The 23,229-nt window shown below is 44.1% G+C and overlaps 1 pseudogene; it reads right to left on the reverse strand.

Annotated features, from left to right (window-relative positions):
* Positions 1 to 933: 933 nt before the first annotated feature.
* Positions 934 to 2,327, reverse strand: LOC106984997 (26S proteasome regulatory subunit 4-like; annotated as a pseudogene).
* Between the last annotated feature and the right edge of the window lie 20,902 nt (positions 2,328 to 23,229).

Genomic DNA, 23,229 nt, shown 5'->3' on the forward strand with positions numbered 1-23,229 from the left:
AGTTTTTCAAAATCTCTAAGAGGCATTATTCCCAGGTTTCCCATGGGAAAAGTAAGGTTTAGGAAGATAAAGTCACCTGCTAAAGTTTCTAAATTAGTGCCATGCCAGCCAATCTTTGCAGGGTTGGCTGGGTTTGGAAAACCCAAACCCCTACCATAGGTGCCAAGTCCCACAGTCCTTATGAGACTCCTAACGACTCATATCCTGAGGCCATGCATAGCTACACAGATCTGACTCTGGAAGGGCTCAAGGGCATGGAGAGCAATGTGCCTGGAGGAGTCATCTGGTGGGTGGCCAGAAGCAGTGCATCTTGGGAACCTTGATTGAAGTGAATCCCTCAATTGTCCTTCAGTAAAAACAGACAAGGCTTGAAGGACAATGTATTTGCCCAGTAGAACACATACAAAGAAGAGATATCATTGCCTATTGGGTATGATTTAGAGGTCACCTGGGAGACTTCCCTGCCCTGAATTATTTCCCTCTCTGGCCTGTTTTGGTCTCCAAATATTGCTATTAGTTCTTATTTTCCTTGAATTTAAAGTGTTTTGCAGTCTCTCAACATTGTCCATGATCTATCAAACCTGTCAAGGAATGAGTTAAGAGCCATATGGAAGGAGGATGGGTGCCTGGAAGTGGCAGGGGGTTGGGTGAGCTTTGGCTCTTCCCTCCTGCCTTCATGGCTCGGATGAGGCCAACAGGCAGGCAGAAAGCCACTGACGGGGCCCCTGTAAGGCAAGGAGAGTCCAGATTTTGGATTTGGATCACAAAGTCTTTCGGACCTTGCTTTACACCTGTCCTCTTTACCTTGGCTCCCCAAGGCTGCCACTCCTACAGCTGGAGTCCCAGATGCCATGGGTTGTTAAGCAAGCATAGCAGGTGTTGGCAGCAACAAGAGATGGAGGGGGGAAGACAAATCTTTAGCAGAATCTTCATTCAGCTGAAGATGCCTGAAATGGAAATACGTTTCTGGGAAAAGAAATCTCTGGTTGACACTGAACATTTCCTTTGTGAGAAAAAAGAGAAAAGGGCCTCACTATTTGCTTGCATGAGCTGTAGGAAGCCCCCCGTTTTTCTCTGATGCTGGAAATTCCTTCTGCAGAGGAGAAGTCTTTCATCTTACTATTAAAAACTAAGTTAAGGTTTCAAACCTTTGACAGAGTAAATTCCTGATAGCCCTTTCTCCTGAGAGTCTATTGCCATGGTAGAGAAGAACAAAAGGATTGAAATGTGAGAAATATGAGCACCTGGGGAGAGTAGGCAGGTGTGACAAGGCAGGCTGAGTCCTCAGGGACTTCTTTGCACTTTGCTGATTTCATGAGAGTATTGTGAGTTGGCTTCCTTTATGCAGGTCTAAAGTGTATGCATTTGACTGACTAGGCGGTAGCCTTGATTGTCTAGTAGTTTTCTGGGTTATTTTTCTAGAGTGGCTCCAAAGCTGGTTGGCTTTAGAGAGCCATACAGAATTTCTCTTCACTGGGCTGTGGGAGACTGCTTTGGATTCTGTGTCTCCCTCTCTTTCTCTGTCCCTCCCCTTCTCGTGCTCTCTTTCTCTCTCTCCTCTCTCAATTAATAAACATTAAAAAAATTCTTTAAAAACAAGAAACTGGCTGTGGTTTGGTTTGCTACTGCTTTAAGGTTTTACCTGTGCCAAGTGGACCATAGAGAATGACCCCTTTGGAGCTTTATATCCATGTTTTCATAATATTCAGGATGAGTGAGAAGAAGCTCCACAGATTCCTTAATTTCCTGAATTTGGTTGTCCAACCCCCCATATCTGCATAGATTTCCTGGGAGGTCTTCTCTACCTTCATTGCTGTGACCAAGGGCTCTGTGTCATCCCTGAACACCTCTATGACAGCATGAACCTTGTGTCTGAGCAGGACTGAGCAGCCTGGTTCCAGCAGATCCTTGTCTACAAAGGAAAGAATGCTGATGTAGAGTTCTGAGCCCACAGGTGTGGACATAATGGCATGATTGTTATCAATGATCTCTTCCAACATTCCTACTGACATTGGGGTCCCCCTCGGATCATCCACCTTTGATCTTTCCTCCTCTTGCTTTTCTTCTAAAGGCTTCATTTGTTCCTGGTTTCTAATGAATTCTTCCTCCATGAGAAGATAGTCTTTAATTCTCTCTAACTTTGGTAATTTTAACAGGCACTGACTGTGAGGTGTCACCAGTGGCAGCTTGCTGGCAGCATCTGGTCCCTTTGTTTTCTTCTTTTTCCCCACTCTAGTTGGCGCAGGAGGTTTGTATTTCTTTTTCTTGTCCTTGTCATCCTTCTTGCCACCTCCAGGGCCATGATCACCACTCTAACTTTGACCCATCTTGCTTCGGCTGCTCTAGATGCTGCTGCTGGAAGTCTTTCAATTTTTTTAAAAGTGTTTTTTTCATTGTTTTGAGAGGCAGAGACAGAGTGAGAGTGGGGGAGGGGCAGAGAAAGAGGGAGACACAGAATCCAAAGCAGGCTCCAGGCTCTGAGCTGTCAGCACAGAGCCCAAGCCCCCTGCGAGGCTCAAACCCACAAACCATGAGATCATGACTTGAGCCAAAGTCAGAAGCTTAACTGGCTGAGCCACCCAGGCACTCCTAAAAGTGGGTATTTTTAACATAAAATGTAGTGAAGTCAATTGAGAAACTGTTAGAACTGGTAGCAAGTTAGGAAGTCTGAATGCTGAGGAATAAACCCATCAAAAGACTATGTGACAGAGGTTTGAAATAACCAACATACATACCATGTTTCTAGATGAGAGGACATGATATCTTAAAGGTGACAATTCTCCTCAAATTATTTTACAGATTCAATAATCCACATTCACTGTTAGTGTGAGATTTGTTGCAACCTCATTATTGGAAAGAGATTTGGCAGTATCTACCATATCACACCTTTTGACCTAGCAATTCCATGTTTAGGAAAGTCTCCTCTGGCAATACTTAAATGAGCACAAGGTTCATTGCAATAGTTTATGTTACTAGAGAATTGGAAGCCATTTAATGGTTCTTCAATAGGGAATGATTGCATCATGGAATGCAATGTAATGGCGAATAAAACTTCTGTCAATCTGTGCGTATTGACAGGGAGATTTTTTAAGACATTAAGTCACAGAATAATGTGTAGAGTATGATTCCTATTATGTGGAAAACACTATGTGTATGTGAATGAAGAAATGAGCCTGAAAGTCCTATAATTCTCCTGGGAACCAGGGTAAGATTAAATAGGGACTTAATTTTTTTCAAATGAAAGAATACTGTATTTTTTAATGTGAAAAAAAAGTGAAAGGAAGTAGCAGAGACATATATTTTTATAGGAACAATCCCAATATAATTTTGATATATAATTGTTCCAAAATTTGATTCTTAAGTGATATTACTGATTTCATGAAAATAGCATAGTCATCAAGTAAAAGCCCAAATGAAATTATTCATTCCATTTTTTCTTGATTTATGGCTCAGTATTTAAAATATAGCTTTTAGGCATGATCATTGAATATTGATTTTTCCATTTTCTTATTCTTTTAGATTAATTTCCCTATTCACGTAAAAATCAATGCTTGGGTGACTTATTAAAGTTTTATATTCTGTAATATTCCTTGATCCTTCCATAGTTTTTTTTTCTTTTTACATAAATAATCTTTAATACATTCTTGATTTTCACATTTCAGCTTACATCCGGTTTGGATGGATTTGTTTGTAACCGCTCAGCTGTGTCACAACACCCATGAGTCTTTGTGTTAGCAGATGAAGCTCACACTCAGGATTTGAGGGCATTGATGCAAAATCTGTCCCCACTGTCCTTATGGAGTCACTGATGAGTCTCTCAGGTTTGTCACAGTGGGTGTTCAGGGGTTCCCTCCTGCCTCAGACTTTCCTTCTTTTTTGCCATCTTCTATAGCATCGCACCCTTCCTGGAAGTGCTGCTGGAAAACTTTGAGTTGTGCGACTTGCAGGAAATACAGAGCATTCAGGGCCTTCCAGGGAACCCCACAAGACAAGCAAACCTTTTTCTTCCTAGTGTCAGTGGCATTTTCTAGCATTACTTTGACGGGATATTGTGATACTTATCTGTTCTCCAGGAAGGAGTAAGTGGGAAGGAAAGAAGGCCAAAAGAGGGAAAGCACACCTCCTTATGCCACAGCCCACAAAATGTAAAGCAAAGATGAATGGGCGTTTGCCAGACTGAAGGGGAGGATGGTGGTCCAGGCAGAGAAGATTGCTACAGAAAGGGAACGATTTAGGGAGGCCACAAGCATGCGAGGGCCGCCCCTCTCATCCCACCTCCCCTTCCTTCAACAAAAGGCTCAGCAAAGCCTGTCAGGGGTTACCTTGTCAAAGGCTGTAGATCTCGAATTCACAGAGTTTCTCTCTTTGCCTCAGTTTCTTCATCTACAAAATGGGGATAATGCTAGTATTTCACAGGGTTATCATGAGGATTTACTGAGTTAATTTTTGTAAAGTGCTAAAAACAAGGCCTGGTGAGCAATAAAGGCCATATATGTGTATGAGTTATTATTATGAACAATCTGTGGCCTTGAATTTTTTTGCCATTTCCTCACGAGTTACCTGTTTTTAAATTTTCTTTAGAAATTTTTTTTTTTCAGTTCACGGAGAGAAAAGAACCTGTCAACTTAGTGCATTTGAACAACAAAGTGGTTTTATTTCAGAAACAGTCCCTATTATGCTGTCCTGGTCAAAAGCTTTTTGGCAGTTCTTTTTCACTTGGGTCCATCTGATCCAGTAAAAGATCGACTGGCCTCTGAGCACATGTTCTTTTTGCTGGTTTTTCCTCTTTTTGGAAACACCAATGGCAGCTGGCTATCAGTGGGCCTCTGGGTGCCCCATGTAAGCTGTTGAAAACCTGTTTAGTGCAGAGGAAGCTGTGCTTTAGGCCTATTGTTCCCCATAATGTCTAGCCTCTTGCCTCTGTGCACCCTGGTGGACCTGGATGGGTAGGATGGTGGAGAAGTGTAGCCTGCCAGCAGGGGTGTGCTGCTAAACTGGCTCCAGGGGGATGGGGCTTTGGTTTTTGGCATTGCTGACTCCTGTAGTCTAAATCCTCCTGCTACGGCCGATCTCAGACTGCCCATATGAGGTCATTGAATGCAGGGTTGGGAAGAGATGAGAACAGCCGGTCTTGGATGGAACAGAAGAAATCTTACTCCTACAGCAAGGTTGAGAATGTTCCTGTGGGGATTTCTTTCCCAGCGGGGAATGCTGGAGGGACTAGAAGAGAATTAATATTTGCTGAGCATCTTCTGAGTACATTGTGAACCAGGTGCTTTGCAGACATTATCTCATTTGATCTTTGTAGTGACATCATGAGTCAGCTAACTTCAGCCCCATGTTCACCTGAGGAGGGGAGCCTCAGAGCTGTGAAGCAACTTGCCCAAGGTGACACAGTGGAGGAGCAGGGACTGAGACCAGTACTGGTGAAGCATAATGATTCCTGGGATTGAAGTAGCAGAGAATAGCACTAATGGAAAAAATTATAGGTAATTCTCTATGGGTGAATCCATTTTAACTTCACCTCATCACTCTGACATAAAAATCATGGCTTTAAGACCTGGGAGGAGCCTTTATTTAGCTCAATATCTCATCAAGAGGATGAGGCAAGTGAACGAGAACAGCTTAATTTTAGCATAAAATAGGGATAATATGAGCACATGTGTTCTTATAGTTAGGAAGGTGCTCTGTGTTCTTGGGAGAAACAGGCTGGGAAGGGTAATTTTACTTTCCCAGGGCCCTGCCATCCAGGGCAAGAGGCAAGGGCATTAGTGTCCTAATTTGGGGAAAACAGAGTAATTCCTGGAACCAGAATTACAGATGAGCCCATGGAAGGATGTGCCTCCTTTCTTCTCCATTAGGCCTTTCCTATGGGCTCCAGGAACATGGACTCAAACCCAAGGAGGGGGACACTGCTTGAGGATACTGATGACTTTACACCCACAGGTAGACCATTTAGCTCAGGCACATGCCCCACGGTCTCTACCCAAGGAGAGGTGCCTTTGTGAATAGTCCTTGGCATTGCGGTACTTCCTGGTTTGGCTGTCACTTCTATGCACAGGGGATAGGGAAAGCTCTCACATTCTTCTCATATTTCAGCCTTTGCCTGTTAGGGAGGTATTGAGGAGGGACATTTCAAACCCACTCTCCATCCTGCTTTGATTTCCTCTGCTAGTGTGATTAATTAGCACCTGGGTCAGAGGGGTCATGTTAGTAGGGTCAGGGCCACCATGTCTTAGAGGGCCTGTAGGCATGCTTCTCTGTCACATCCTGTGTCCAAAGGCAGTGGGTCCCTCTCTGCCCGTGGCCCATGTGCAAGCTCACTTGGGCAGAGCTGGCTTGCTCAGCTTCTGGCCACCACCATCTTTTCTGCACTTCGGACCATTAAGTCGGTAAGAACATCCTAATGGTGGAGACATAAAATAGCTGCTTGAATTGAAATGAATAGAATTAGTTTTTTTTCCCCCCTACCATAATACATCCCAGGGGTGTTTCCTATAGTCCTTTATTTATTTTTTTAAAATATTTTTATTTCTTAAAATGTTTATTTTTGAGAGAGAGAGAGAGAGAGAGAGAGAGCGCACACATGAGTTGGGGAATGGCGGAGGGAATGGGGGAGAGAGGATCTGAAGCAGGCTCTGTGCTGACAGCAGAGAGCTTGATGCAGGGCTCAAAATCACGAACTGTGAGATCATGACGTGAGTCAAAGTCGGACACTCAACTGACTGAGCCATCCAGGTGCCTCTCCTATGCTCCTTTAAAATCTGCTATTGTGCTATATAAGGTTCATTCACTCATTTATTCTTTCATGCACTTATCAACGGATATCTGTATGTCAGGACTCTGCTGAACTCAAAGATCTTGGAGGCAGGGCTCTTGACTCTTCTCTTGGGTCCCCCACAGGCCTTACTCATATCCAGTTACACAGGAATACTTGGCAAAGAGTTACAGCATATTCTGGTCTTCAGACTCTGGGGTCCCTTGGAGTTAACCCCATCCTGCCAGGCGGTTTCATATTCCCAGAGGCTTTGAATCTATAATGCCAGGTCATGTATACTTCCCTCCTTACCCACGACAGACATAATATTGGATTATGAATCTCTGGGATTTCAAAAGATTCAGGCTTAATGACCCAGCTCTGGTTTATGTCTATGAAAGCCAGGGAACCTTAGTGAAGCCAGTCGGCAGAGAAGACTGGGAGATCCACGGAGAAATGGGGATTCAGAGTGGGAGGGGGAGGAGGAAAGTTGGGGAGGAGCCAGCAGCAGGGCTGTCTGTCCTCCTGGCTGACCTCAGGGTCTGAGCTAATGCAGCAATAAGGGGCCAGGCGAGTCAGGTCTCAATGATGGATGGGCCTCTCTGTCTCCATGGGCAGAGCACGGAGGTGGGGGCTTTCCCAGATGAAGCCAGAAGTCATTTTCCCTTCCAATGAAAGGGCAACTTGTTCATGTGGAAAGGAGAATTATCTGCATGTGAAATCTTCAGTTTCTTGAGGCAGAAGGCCAGAAATGGTTGCCTGGGCAATCTCCATAGCCCCGGCTGATCTGAGGAGAGCCACAGGCTTGGAAGCCCACAGACTTGAGTTCAAACTCTGGCCTGGCCACTCTGTGGTTTTGTGACCCTGGATAAACAAATAACCTCTCTGAACCTCTGTTGCCTTTTCTTTAAAATGGGGGCAAGATCACCTTTCTGGATTGTTGTGAGGACTATATAAGGTGCTATTGTTTAAAGGCCTGGCACACAGCAGGCACTTCATAAATGCTGATCTTCCTCTTCTCATCCTTAACATTTATTTCCGTGGTAATTGGTCTTCAAAGATGGCTTCCCATGAGTAAGACCTCCTGACATCCACATCTAGAATCTGGGCTGGGTGTGACTGGCACTTGACTAGCAGAGTGCAGGGGAAGTGATACTGTGTGATTTCTAAGGCTAGGTTACCAGAAGCCAGAGACTTGCGGCTTCCCTTGGGCCTCCTGAAGGGCTTGCTCTTGGGTTGCAGGCTCTCAGAACCCAGCTGCCATCATTATATGGAGAGGATATATATGTAGTTGCTCCAGATGACAGCTCCAGCTGAACTCCTAGGCAAAGCCAGCATCAACTGTCAGCCATGTGAATGAGTTATCTTGTACATCTGGCATAGTCAAGCCTTCAGATGGCTCTAACCCTAGCCACTGTGTGAGAGACCCCAAGTGAGAGCTCTGCAGTCAACCCTTAACGTTTATTTATTTTTGAGACAGAGAGAGACAGAGCATGAACGGGGGAGGGTCAGAGAGAGGGAGACACAGAATCCGAAACAGGCTCCAGGCTCTGAGCCGTCAGCCCAGAGCCCGACGCGGGGCTCGAACTCACTGACCGCGAGATCGTGACCTGAGCCGAAGTCGGCTGCCCAACCAACTGAGCCACCCAGGCACCCCTGCAGTCAACCCTTAGAACCAAGAAGATAATTATATATATAGTATATATTACAATATATTATATATATATATGTGTGTCTATATATATATACACACACACACATACATATATAGGGAGTTTTGTTTTAAGCACTTATGTTTTGCATTTGTTTGTTAAGCAGTAATAAATAATGGTAACCATCAAGATCCAACATTTATTATTGTGTGGAAATTCCATCATGGACAAATTTATTTCCTTGGGTTAGATATTAAGCTGTCTGGATTCCCCTTTTAAAATATGAGGTCCATATTATCTCAGGTTTTACTGGGGTTAAGGTCCATTGTTGCCTGAAGCCTTGCACATGTGGATGAGGGAAGGGGATGGGCAGGGGAATAGCTTGGGGGATTCTGAAGTTAGACCATGTGGATTGAAAATGCAGCCTGAATGCCCTGGCTCAGCTGTCAGGCTCAAGGAGGGCATGGCTTCTGCATCATGAGTGCCTTTGGTGAGCCCAGTGCTCCATAGCTGTGGTGTTTGCTCATCTTCACCACAGCCTTTGAAGCAGAGTTGATTGTACCCACTTTATAGATGAGTAAACGAAGGCTCAGAGATATGGAGATGTGACTTCACCCAAGGTCAGAGAGCCAATAGAACAGGGCCAGGTTTGTGTCCATTTCTGCTTGATTCTGAGTGGGGTCTCTTTTATCTGGGACCTAAGCATTTTTCTGGGGTTACTTCTTCCCCCATCTCACAAGTTAGCACCAGAGACCTGCCACACACTTTTAGGTGGTGGAGGAGTGGCAATTTCCCCTGAAGGGTCATAACCAGAGCCCATTGTCCATATCTTCAGAGTCCTGTGGTCCAGAGCAAGGGCAAGGGTCTTCCTCTGTTAAACATCCAATCAGAATGGATTTTCCAAGGGAGGCAAACCACAGGTCCATAGTCTGGCAGGCAGGTGCCTCTGGGGCAGCCAGGTGGGGGCTGGGTTCCATCCACTACTCTACATGCAGCCTGCTGCTGTCACCAGGATCCTGGGTACATCCCATGTCTCTTTACCAACAGAGGCAATAAACTTGGAGAAGTTTAAAGTGGGAAAAGTCTGGGCATCTCCTCTTTCCAAGATGGAACTTACACTTCCCTGCTAGTAGGCTCTTGGCAGGCTCACTTTATCTTCAAGGAACAAATGAGATGTGTTTCAACCAAAACAGCTTTCAACCTAAACCTGCTATCAGATGGCCTGACAGTCACTCCCTGTCTACCTGTCTAGCTTTTTTCAGAGACAGCACCTCCTTTAAATTCAGGAACAACCTCAATCTCCTGTGGATTGGGTTAGACTCAGGCAAGCTGTAGTTCACTGTGGGCAAAGGGAAGGGACTGGCTTAACAAAGGGCAGAGTGGGGGGACCACCCATGCAGTGGACTTTCACATGGGGAAGGTTGCTTAAGAATTGCTATTGAATAACTCTTCACGAGGGCAGGCACAGCTCCAAGTACGTTGCAAAGAGACCTTCCTTTACTTCTCATGGTAGGTCTGTAAAGTTGAGTATTACTATCTCTGTTTATAGGTCAGGAAACTGAGGCTCAGAGATGTTAAGTGACTAAGATTCTCTTTATTCATTCAACAACCATTACCGTCTTAGTTTGTGTTTCTTGAAGCAGAGCCTGATGCAGGGATTGGGCATATGTGATGTATTGAGGGAATGCTCTCAGGAGAATCATACAAGGAAGTGGGGGAAGCAGGATAGGCAGAGGAAAGGAATGAGCAATGATGTGGTGTGTCAGGTGTAGTCTTGCCTTGGCCTAAAACACTTTGGGGGCTCTGGAACATAAACAGCTTCACAGAGTTGCCCTATCTTGAGGCAAGAGAGCTCTGTGTTCATACCCCTGTATCAGCCAGTTGCTGTGCCCCTGCATGTGGTGTAATCTCCTAGTGCCTCTGGGCAAAGCAGCTGCTGTCAGCCAAAGGCCATTCACTGGAGATGGTCACATAAGTAAGCTTTTGGTACCAGCTCTTGAAGCTGGTGTAAATGACACTTGAGCCATTTTGATTTGCCCAGAATTGAGGAGTTTCCCAGATGTGGGATTCTTGGTGCCAAAACCTGGAAAGTCTTGGGAAGTCTGGCACAAGTTGTGCACCATACTGGGCAGTAAAGGTACCTGAGTGGGGCAGTGACAGTGTCTACCACATTGACTGAGGATCTTGATGTGGGAAAACTCTTCTTGGTAATGGGAATGCAGTAGTTTCTGCCTCCAGGAGCCCAGAATCTACTTGGGGATACCCACATAGATGACAATGGCTGTGTTGAATGGAAGGAAGCATGGGGGACTCAGAGAAGGGATCCTCACCTAGCTTGGAGAGGTAGAGCATGGGGAGCAGGATAGGTAAGGTTTCCCAGAGGAGGTGATACTCAGTAAGGATCTGAACATAGTAGGGACTTAGCCTGGTGAAGAAGTTGGGAGGGCAGAGAAAGATGATACTGTAAATAGGGAGATTTGAGATGTGAAAGATAGAATCCCAACTACAGAAAAAAGTATGGTATAGGATGTCTAAGGTAGAGCTGGAGATGCTTCACGTATTAATTACCTAGTGTTGAGAAAGAAATTACCACAACACTTTGTGACTTAAAACAACAAACATTTATTGTCTCACAGTTTCTGAGGGTTAGGATTTTGGGAACAGGTTAGCTGTGTGGTTTTGGCTCAGAGCCTCTCATGAGGTTGCAGATAAGACATTGGCTGGGGCATCTGAAGGCTTGACTACAGCTGCAAGATCCACTTCCAAGATGGCTCACTCTCATGCTATGGGCAAAGGCCTTCAGTTCCTCTCTGGCTGTTGGCAGGAGGCCTCAATTTCTCACGATGTGGGCCTCCCTAGAGGGGTGCTTGAATGTCTTCTGATATTGCAGCTGGCTTCTCCCACAGCAAATGATCCAAGAGGGAGCAGGATAGAAGCCACCAATGCCTTTAAGACCTATGCTCAAAGTCATGTTCTGTAATTTCGATCCCATTCAGTTGATTCATCAGAAACAAGACACTAAATCTGGCTCATACACAAGGAGAGGGGAGTTGGGCTCCACCTGTTGAAGGAAGAAGTGTCAGATAATTTGTTAACATATTCTAAATTCACCAGATCTAGGGATGAAAATGAGGTCTGTCATTCCTTCTCTCTCTCTCTCTCTCTCATCTCTCCTGCTAACTTTTCCACTTTAGTTTCTCCACCTAACGATTGCTCCACCTTGGAGGCAGGGGGGAAAGGATGGCTTTTGGCAGCCCTTGGTGTACATTATTCTATCTGACCAAAGAGATAAGACATACTTCTCTTCATTTAATAACATCAAAAGGCAAGGATCTGATTTTCCTTATTTGGATCACTTGGCCATACCTGGCCCAATGTTATTTCCAGGGGGAAATGTACTTCTCTGATTGACTGAGCCTGAGTCACATGCCCATTCCTATATCTAGAAGGAATGAGTCTTGTGATCATAGGTCCCACAGGAATCACGTGATAATGCTGAGGGAGGAAAGTACCCTCCAGACTGCAATTTCCATTTAATGTGATGGAAGCAAAGAGGATAACTTTGATAAAGGTGACAGGAAAAGTAAGAATGTGATGCTTCCAGGTGAGTCAGTCTGTGTGTATGGGTTAGAATGTTGATTGGTATGAAAGAGTTGGGGGTAGTGGTAGCAGTGAAATACAAGGTTAAAGTGGGGGCCAAGAGTGTGATGATTGAAACCTCCCATGCCTCACCAAAACCCAATACAACATGATCACATCTATTTGTAGAGATTATCCTGGCAGTAATTAATTAATTAATTAATTAATTTTCAAATTGGTTCCATACAATACCCAGTGCTCATCCTAATAGGTCCCCTCCTCAATGCCCATCACCCACTTTCCCCTCTCCCACCCTAGCAGTAATTTAGAGGCTATAATTAGAGGAGGTTGATTGGAAATAAGCATGCTGGTTCAGAAATGATTTCAGTGATACAGTTAAAAAAATCATTTAATAAGAATTTAACATGTCATCACACATGGTAAAATCTTAGTTACTCTTGTTGGGTAACTAGGAAATTACTGTGAAGGAGAACTTTCTAACCCTTTTCACCAACTCTATGTTAGAAATACCTTGGCTAGTCCCTTTATGCCCTTTCCCTCTAAGCCTCCTACACTTAGTGATGTTTGTAATGCACTTAGACCAGATAATGGTTAAACCAAGGGAATTAATTTCTAATGACAAAATATTAGGCATCGTGGCAGCTTGGCAGGGGAGATATTTAGGGTAAGAAGGGTAACTACCACCTTGTTCCATGCACAAAACTGTCTCATCCTATCACAAATGCAGGGGGTCTCTGATGTTCACACTTTTTTTCATTTTGTTCTTATAGCACTTACTGGCCGTGTGCCCCTTTGTGAGCACCGAGCACCTGGCAATATGAGTATGACCGTTAGTTCCTGCACGAGATTGAACAGCAGGCAGAGAGGCTTGCAGAGCCAGGCCAAATGACAACACCAACAACAGCAAGAAGAGCAATGTAAAAAGTCCTCGGCACTGTTCTAAGTGTTTTACACATATTATGTCTTTTGATTCTCATGACAGTCTCTGAAGTACTATTACTATTGTCGTTTTACAGCTGAGGAAACTGAGGCTCAAAGAAGTTGAAAAAGTTGTTCATAGTCACATGCTAGAAGTGATAGTTTTCAACCCACACACTGTGATACCCACTACGCTGCTCTTTCCACTCTGCTGTGCTGACTCTTACTAACACACCATAGTCTAAGCCGAGACAATGAACCTCTGGGTAGAAACTTACTGATATGGGTCACATGTGGCATCTCCATGTGTTCTATGGAGCTAGCAGATGGATATGATTGTGAATACCCTGGGGAGCGTTTTGTTCTCTGTGAATCTCTAGGCAAGGTCAGGATTTCAACCACTGTCACTTCCCTGGGAAATGTCCTTACAAGAAGGAGCAATGAAAAGCTTGGCAAAAAAAAAAATACAACATATTAGAGCAGAAGAATATAGGATAACACCATGCATTTTCTCTCCTCATCTTCATATAGGTGCTTGTGCATTAAGAAAGGGCTCTGAAAATGTCCTTGAACAGAATCCTGAAAAACTCTAATCCAGATGTGGTCATTAGGAATGCAGTTCTCCAGTAATCTTGGTTTTCCTCCTTCTGAGGCATGGCAAGGTTTTACACACCTGCCCCTTTGAGGTCACATGTGGCCATGTGACTTGCATTGGCCAATGAAATATGAGTGGAAGTGACACGTCTTACTTTGTGGAAGCCACGCTCCGTCCCTTTGCTGAGGTGCCCAACAAGGCTCAGATAGGACATGCTCTATCAGACGTGTCTCAGAACCCCAGAACCCCAGAGGACCTGTGACAGGTACGCAGCAAGAGAGAGTTATACTTTCTTATCTTAAGACATCGATTTTGGGGTTGTTAGTTACTAGATCGTAATCTGGCATATCTGTCATGTCTCTGTTCAACCAAAGGAACCCTGTGTCTCCTATTGAAGGAATTACCTGGGTCTCTAATTGGCTTTGATTTGGGGACAGATAATGCTTTGGTGGCCACTGTGGCCAGATTTGGAATGGATCTATTACTTACCTCACAGTAACACTAACCAGAGTAGATTAAAAATGGAAAATTGAAGTAGGGATCATAATGGCACTTGATAGGTGCACAGAGATTTATTTTTCAGAGTTTCTATATCATAATTTTTGTTCAGAATGACAACAAAAACAATATGTGACAAATTCTATTTTCCAATTATCTATCATCCTATTTGCTCTTCTGCAATGTGATGCTCTTGTTCCTCTATCAAGAGATGAAGTTGATTTCTCCATCCTGGATTCTAGGTGGGACTGTGAATACTTGGACCAATAGAATAAATACAGTGGAAATTATGTTGTGCTAGTTCTGGGAGTAGCTATTAATTGGCTGGAAGTTTCTGCTTCCTGACTGCTGTGTTTAGGTTCTGGGATACCATGTGGAGGCAGGGGAGAGGGGAGATAGATAGATAGATAGAAAGAGAGACAGAGAGAGACAGAGAGACAGAGAGAGAGATCAAGAAGTGTGCTAGATACATGAATGAAGCAGAATTCTGGAACTGAATCCTCCAGCCCCAGAAGCCCCAGCCGATTCCATGCAAGGCTAAGATAAACCATCCAGCTGTATCCTTCCCCAGATCTTTGACCCATATAATCATGAGCAAAATAGATGGTTGTTTTTAGCCACTATCTTTTGTGGTAGTATGTTAACACAGCACTAGATAACCAAACCATAAAACAACAGTAAAACCTGGGAGGGAGGGAAGGAGGGAAGGAGAGAAGGAGGGTATGACTTATTTTTTTGTTTTAAAGATAACAAACTGATGCTCAATGACACTAAATCCTTTGCTTAGATCATAGTGCTCCTTGGCAAAATAGGAAGGACTAGAACACAGATGTTCTAATTAATGTAGCTTCAGATTTTTCCATAACAAAAGATACCCTGACACATAGGATTTGGGGACATATCTTGCAGAAGATCTACATGAGAGGAAAATGAAGCCCAGAAAGTTGAGAGCCTTGCTTTAGGTCCCATGGGGGAGTTCAGGCCACCAACCTGACAAGAATCCCTGTCTTCTGCCTCTGGGGTTTAGTTCTCTGCCCTACAGGGTTCTGATTTGTCCATTGTCTGAAAGAAGAGCCAAATAGTTTGAACAATTAAAATGCGTTTTTGTTGCTTTTGTTTCTTGATAATACTGCGTAAAAGCAAATGACAATTCTCAGGGGGATGTTAAATAAAAAGCTGTAAAAATATCTCATTGCCACAGGCTGAACATTTGAAGGGAAATTTGCTGAGGAATGAGCTGTATTGTTAGAGCCAAGGGAACTAAGGAGAGAAGCCTGCAGTCTGTTTCCACTGCAGAAGCCCCCTACCTGACAAACAGCCCTGGCTCAGACCCACCCTTGGCCATTTGTTTTACCAAAATAGAAATAAAAATATAAATCTGTCTATTGACATGCTTAATATATTACATGTATTACATAATTTATATAGTGGGTGTCACCATTTTATTGAATAAAGTTCCCGTCACTGTCATCTCATATGGTCTGTCAGATTTGTTTCTTTCCCCATAATGTAACCTCAAAATTCCATAGCTTTCTGGTCATTCTGTTACAAGAATTCTGTTTTCAGGTATTAAAAGGTCTAGCCAAATCTAAATAAAAGCCGTTATCTCCCATTTCACTTGTTTGTCCAGTTTACAATGACCCAGGCTTGGGATCTACAGTGGAAAAGGGGGAATGATGACCTTTCTGCTCTTCCTTGTTGTGTTTCCACATCCCTGATTGCTGCCTGTTGTGCCCTCTACTCTTGCCCCTCAAAGGTATACCCACAGCCTCTTCTCATTGGATTTCCCCACCTGGTAGACTCTACTTTTGAGTAAAATTCCATCAGGATGGCTCAAACCCACTAACCTCTGTGTCCATTTGACACCCTGGGTGTTACCCTGGACATACAACCTTGTTCTTGTCCAACTCTGTCCCAGCTCTTCTTGTATGGACATTATGGGCAACTTCTGCTAGATTCTGTCCTCATAAGTTTCCAGGCAGGAATCAAACATGAGTCTGTAGGTTTACTAAGTCACAAACTCTTTAATTATCAAAGGTCTGAGGAACCCACTGTTGTACTGGTTAGCTTTTGGTGCAATAGCACTATATAACAAACCACCCCTAAACTCAGTGGTGTGGAAGAATAAGTTCTTATTCTCATCCTCATTGGGCTGCAATTCAGCTGATTGACAAGTTGGCCTTTTCTGGGAAGCTTGGCTTTAAGTGGTGGTTCTTGCTGGCTTTGGCTCCTTGTTGCTGGTTGGCCTAGGTTTGTTCCATGTGTGTTTCTTCTAGGCCAAAGCTGAAGAAGAAGCAGTTATCTAGGGGAGCTATACCCAGAAGATGACAGAAGTGTAAGGGAACAAACTAAACCATGTATGTACCTGTCAAACCTCTGTGTATCTCATTGGCCTGAGCAAGTCCCATGACTGAGTGCAAAGTCTAACGGTACATATACTCTGCTCACCTGGGGGCCAAAGCAAGTCACATGACCAAGCCCAACACTTGGGATGGGAAAGAACACTCCCATGTAGATGGTTGATTGGAGGGAATATTTGCTCAGTAGAGATCTCCTTTACCACAATCACTGAGATGGGACTCCATTTTTACAACTCAGTTTCTAGGTGGTAAGCAAATGAGTAGCCCTGCTTCTCACAAGCACTCCCAGTCTCTTCAAACAGTTCTCTTCCTGGGGACACCCTCTCCACTACAGATGAAGAGAGGAAACCAACTCACTAATCCTACTTCATGTTCAATGAACTCTATCTAAATGACTCATCTTCTCATTTATTTATTATTTATTTATTTACTTTAAAACATTTATTTATTTTTGAGAGACAGAGAGAGGCAGAGTGTGAGCAGGGGAGGGGGAGAGAGAGAGAGAGATACAGAATCCAAAGCAGGCTCCAGGCTCTGAGCTGTTTGTTAGCACAGAGCCCGATGCAGGGCTCGAACTCACAAACTGCGAGACCATGACCTGAGCTGAAGTCGGACGTTCAACCAACTGAGCCACCCAGGCGCCCCTCATCTTCTCATTTATAACCAGGATGGAATATTTGTTTCTGGACTGGCTTTAATGCCTTTCAGCAAGGCCTGTATGGATGTGTCTAGGAATTCTCTTTAGAATGGATGCATATGTATCACCTTTTGTTCTCAGCTTTGGAGCTTACATCAACCAATGGAAAAGTCCAATTAACTAGTCTCTTTCTACTGGATGATGCTATAGTTCCTCTCATACTAGCTCCTTTTGTTTTTCCCCCTTATACCTATCAGTGGACATCTTTCCATGCCAGCACATAAATGCTACTTTCACTCCTTTTAATGACTTTATAGTGTTTCCAAGTATAAAGATATATTTAAATAACCAAGCTCTTAAATGGTAGACATTTAGTTTGCTTTTACTTATTTATTTTGTTATTTTGAACTTCTTTGCAAACAAGCCTCCTTGACAGGCATCTTTATATGTTTGTTTTATTTCCATAGAATATATTGCTAAAAGCAGGATTGCTGGGTTAGCAATAAACCCCAGAAAAAGGTCTTTTAGTTTTGTGTGGAGAAATTAAAACTCAACACAACAAGTTCATATAACATTTCTTTACAACTGCTATTGCCGGAAGCATTATTATTCTTTAGAATATTTTCAGACTGGCAATTCTGATGGGAAAATGGAAAATCCCAATGATAAATCTGAGAAGAGTTAAGGAGATAAAGGCAAGAGAGACATCTCAGTCGTCCCTTTTCCTTTCTCTTAATTTTGCTGTGCACACACTGACCAACAGTGACAGATTGAAAAGATGTCTTAAGGCCAAAGGTGAGACCAGTCATTGGAGTTTCTGGGATTCACATTCTTTGCAATAGCAGCATTTGGTGTCTTTCTTCAGAGGCAAATTAACATGCTGAGTGCAGGGGTGACAAGGATGAGCATTCAAATAATAAATAGCCTTTTAATAGGGTGGGCAAGCTATAGACTGTGGTTGCATCAGAGTACCTGAATTCATCATATGCACACCATTATATTTAATAGTAGCAAAAGGTAATGCCCCAGCATTCGTTTTGCTCTTTGTATTTGAATAATATTATTACATTGTAATAACTTTAAAATGTTTTAAATAAACCTCTTTCCTGATTATCAAAGAAATATATTCTTTTTCAAAAGTAGAGGGAAAGCACGGAGGTGTAGAAACATATTTACCTCATAATCCTACCACCTAGAAGCTTATGGAACAAATGTCGGTGTTTTGACTCTGACTTAGACAAATGTTATTGCGGAGTCTGTAATAATGGAGTATCATCCCCTGGTGGAGCCTTCCTGAATTGCAGGTTATCCAGGTGACCAATAATTTCAAAGGAAGAAATGAAGGAAAGGGAATGATAGATTTGTTCAACTTTATTTCAAGACAAAAGCCTTTGGATATTAAGTAAGAGGAAGAGGGGTGGGGGAGGAGGGAAGAAGCATAGGCTTGGGATCAGAGGAAGAACACAGATGTGATGGAGGGGCTTTGAAAGAGTTTTATTCATTCACCTCTCTTGCCGTAAGGCATCTGTACTTGTTACAGTTGTAAAAACATGTTTTCATCAGCTAAAGCATAGTAGGTGGAAGACAGTTTAAACCTGCTATTTTGATTGAGTAGTAGTTGGGAGCAAAGTGGAACACAGGCTTCTTGAATTTGAGAATCAGGCAAAACTACTCTTTTTATCTAACTTTAGTTTCTGTGACTTTAAGAGAGCAATATAGAAGAAAAAACAAAGACAAACAACTCAACCTAAACCTTCTCTTTGTGTGTGAGAGGCTAGAAGTGGAGAACTGGCCAAGTGGCTCTGAGCAGACACCGTGACCCAGGGACCCTGGAAATGGGGTTTATTTGCAGAAGCTAAATAAAGGGGCCCTTGGTTGTAGCATGATTCACTTCTGTTTAAACTGTGCTGGAAAAGATTTCTACTTTAATCATATTAGTTGGCACAGCAGGCCAACCGTGCAGGCATTGCCTAGGCAACCTTCTGTCATGGATGCTGACATGGACTGGGGGCTGGGGAAGGGCAGTTGGACCACAGCAGGGATTTCTGACCTTGTCAAGTTTGAGGGTCTTCATAAATGGCAAAATATATTCTGGTACCTCCACAGGTTGGTGCTTGCGCTTGTAGTAACTCTTTGTTCATTGCCGCAGCAGCTTCCCACATTTGAAAAACGCAAGCAAGTTCATGCATGGGATAGGCGCCGCTATTTTTCACAGGCTGCAAACAGTGCTTGGTGTACATGCTGATTCCTGGAGCTCCTTGTTTGCTCGGTGGCCCAATGCTGGGCCTCTCTGGGCCAGGAGATCTCTGTGAGCCGTTCATGGCAGATGAACGACCGATCGCCCAGCACTGCTCTGGGAAAGCGCAGAGCCCATCTCACTTTTATCTCGGTGCAAAATAAATGAGATCAGAGATAGGCTAGGTCTCCAGATGTGGGGCCTCAGAACTTGTGGCCCTGGACTCCTGCAGGGTGAGGCGTGGACGTGGAATTTGGGGCTTGTTAATTTTTTTTTCTTTTTTAAATATTTAGAATTTGGGGCTTCTTGACTTCACTGAAATCCTGTGCAAAATTTCGTGTGTTTGTGCTTTCGTTAGGGTCTGTCATTTCTGCAGATTCTCAAAAGGAGCCCAGTAATTTGGAAAAAGTTAGAACTGCTCTGCTTTAAAAGAGGCAGGCTGCATCAAGACACAGTTGAACGGAATAATGGCAATCGTGTGGATTATCACTGCAATTGTAGCAACAAATCTCAATTGCTGAGCATCTGTCACAGGCCAGGCACTATGCTTGAGACTGTAGGGATATATTCTCATTTTACACCCCTGTAGTCTTCATGACTATCCTTCCCAGTGGGAGTTCATATCCCCTTTTACAGAGTGAAGTCCTGGGGCCCAGAGAGTGTAAATACCTGGACAGAGTCATATAGGAACAGAGTGGTAGAGAAGGGACATGGGCCCAGGTCTGGTTTCCTTGATGCTGGTGCTCTCTTGGGGTATCACCTTGGGAAGGTGACAGTTGCTCAAAGGAGGTGTCCTCCTGGCGATGCTGCAAATGCATCAGGGACTTCACTTTCCCTTCCTGGCTATTCCGGGAGAGCTGGGGCCAGGGGGAAGACCTTGTTTTCATAGTTAGAGCTGATATCCACTGAGAAAACCCAGTATTCACAGGTGAGGCCTGAGGTGAGGTCCCTCCAACCTGACAGGTAGAGTCTTGCCTTTAAACCTACAGAGGTTCTGGGCTGGTGCAGAGAGAAGCTTATGTAGTTCTCTAAACTACAGCCATTCACTTTTAACTGCATAAGACCTGCAGGTTTTTTTTGTTTTTTTTTTTGACTGGGAAACAAACAATTTAGTTAGGGACACAGAGTGTCTGGCACTTGGATATCAGTGGCCTTTCTGTTACTATTCTTTGTGGGGAGATGGGCCCCAAAACCTCTACTGACATGAGGCAACCATGCAAGGGAAGGGGCTGTCTGGACCTTGTCACAGGATCTTGCTGGGTGTCCCTCAGCCTAGGTGAGCACTTGGGTCTCTCTTCCAGCGTCTTTACCCTGTGCCACCCGGCAAACTCCATGCACCCTCTGTGCTGCCACATGTTGCTTCCCCTAGGAGACTTCCTTGACTCGCTGGAGCACCTTGGGCCCTCCTGGTCCCGCTGTGACCCACCCTGCCCTGAATGCTGTGCCCCTTTCCACATGGTTTCCATCCTGAGGGTGGGGCACTGTCTCCCTTATCTTAGTGTCCCCAGCACTTAGCAAGTACTTAGTAAGGTGCTGCTGAAGAAGGTACAGACAAGCCCCAATCTGGTACTTATAAAAGGTGAAGGGAAGGCATATTGTAAGTGGCAGAACCCCTACTCCAATTAGCTTAAGACACAAGAGAGGATTCAAGAAGGCAGGGGTGCATCCTGATCCTGATCCAGACCCCGGATCGCCAACCCCCACCCCCGCCACCTCTCACCTCAGCTTCTCTCGTGTTTCAGCCTCATCCTCAGACAAGCTGTCTGTGAGACAGGGCACAGAGGGAAGGTACAGTGGGACCATCACCCATCACAGCCTCCAGGACAGGGGCTGCATTCTACCTCAACCTCTCTGTGCCACTAAGAAGTTGTGTGACCCCAGGCAAATTACTTGACCCCTCTGGGCCTCATTTTCATCAGTGAAGTGGCGATCCTAATAGTGCCTACCTCAGAGGGCTTTTGTGAGAACTACATAGCCAGTACATGTGACATGCTTTGTACAGTGCCTGTAATGTTGTCATAAATGTTAGCCATTACTACTATAATTACTATTCATTTCCAACCCAACAACCTATGTATGCTTCTCATTAGTGATAGGATAAACTCAAAATCTATTTTTCATTGACTCCTATAATATGCCTCAAATCCTATCTAGGCTTATCACTTTTGAAGAGGAAAAACATGTTCTTGTGTATTTCTCCTTCTCTCTCACACTGCTGCCATGCTTCACTTCTGATGCCACATGTGTGGGGCAGTTCTCACACCAAGTGATTCTCTGTGACATCAGCTGGTGTCCTGTCACTTGCTCCAATTCTGATGTGATCAGCTTGGAATCAGCGTCAGATCCCACAGCCTTAAGGGCTCAGTCCCACAAGACCGCCCCACTTCAGACACCATTCACACATCCTAGGTCACATGTACTCTGACCTACCGGCTATAAATCAGGGTTCCTACAACTCCTCCTTGGGTTCAGTCATTTGCTAGAATAGCTCACAGGACTCAGGAAAATACTTATATTTACCAGTTTATGATATAATAAAGGATATGATAAAAGAAACAGAAGAATAGCCAGGTGAAGAGGTATACAGGGCAAGGTCTGGGAAGGTCCTAAGCATAGGAACTTCTGGTTCTGTGGAGTTGGCGTGTGCCACCCTTCCAGCATGCGGATGTGTCTACCAACCCAGAAGCTCCTTGAGCCTCATACTACTGGGATTTTATGGGGGCTTCACCATATAGGCATGACCAGTTATTAACTCTGGAGAATGAGGGGTGGGACTGAATTCCAAACTCTGAATCATAGCTTGGTCTTTCTGGTGATCAGCCCCCAACCAGGAGCCCACTGAACTCTCTCATTAGAACAAAAGACACTCCTATTCACCCAGCATATTCCAAGAGATTTAGGAGCCCTGTGTCAGGAACCAGGGTCCAAGACCAAATATTAGAACAAAAGGTGTTCCTAGTGCTCTTATTGCTTAGGAAACTGTAGGGGTTTAGGAGCCCTGTGTCAAGAACCCAGGGCAGAGACCGATATATATTTCTTACTGTCTCACGTTCATATATCTGACATGCTAGTCCAGCCTCTGCACCTTTATTCACACTGTTCCTCTACCTACTATGCCTACTTTTCATTCTCTGCTACTTCAATTCCCTTTAATCTTCATCACCCCAGGGACATCATGAAGGGCCCCACTCCTTCTGTGAAACCTGGCCTGGACACCAAAGTCCACATAGGGGTAGGACTTGATTTTCTCCCGCGGTTTCATGTGTGGAAACCCATGGAGGGCACACCTGTCTACTCCATGTGCCCACGGCCAGATGGGCGCAGCACTTGGTCATGTTTTCCTGAGTGAATTTGTTGTCTGCGTCGGTGCTCAGAGAGAAACTTCCCACATCTCTCTTTATTAAGATGAAATACTCCTTTTATTCTTATTTTCTTGGAAGGAAACAAAATCAAAGAAATAAACCCTGAAACTGCTACAGTTTTATATAGAAAGCATTGTTTCTGAGCTAAATGATTTTTTTCCTGAAGGAAAATTTAGAAATTGTGGCTCCTGGTGGAATTAAGGGAATGGAAATGAAGTCATGCATAGATTCACAGCATCTGAAGAACTCTGTTTTGGACCCTATTTTGCTCACTTCTACAACTTGGTATAAAAAATTCAAGCTTCTGGGCCCACTTCAGCTTTGCAGTAACACGTGTCCCTTGGGCTTTTCCCCAAATTGCATTTTTTCCTAGTTTCAGTCAATTATTTGCCTTGGACTGTATTAGTTTTTCTGAGAACCTCTACAAAACTGGATTCTTCTGGTCATTTGCTGGCAAAGAAACCCTTTGATGTCAAACCAGAATGTCCTCACGGATCATTTGGAGACCAGAGTGACCGCGGAAATGTCTCACCTTACCCCCTTCCTTCTTGTCACCTACCCTTCCTCCCTGTCCTACTTCCCATAGCAGATATTGAAGTGTTCTCTCAGAACCA

This window comes from Acinonyx jubatus, chromosome C2 (assembly GCF_027475565.1).
Source record: "Acinonyx jubatus isolate Ajub_Pintada_27869175 chromosome C2, VMU_Ajub_asm_v1.0, whole genome shotgun sequence".
In the NCBI taxonomy this organism is placed as follows: domain Eukaryota; kingdom Metazoa; phylum Chordata; class Mammalia; order Carnivora; family Felidae; genus Acinonyx; species Acinonyx jubatus.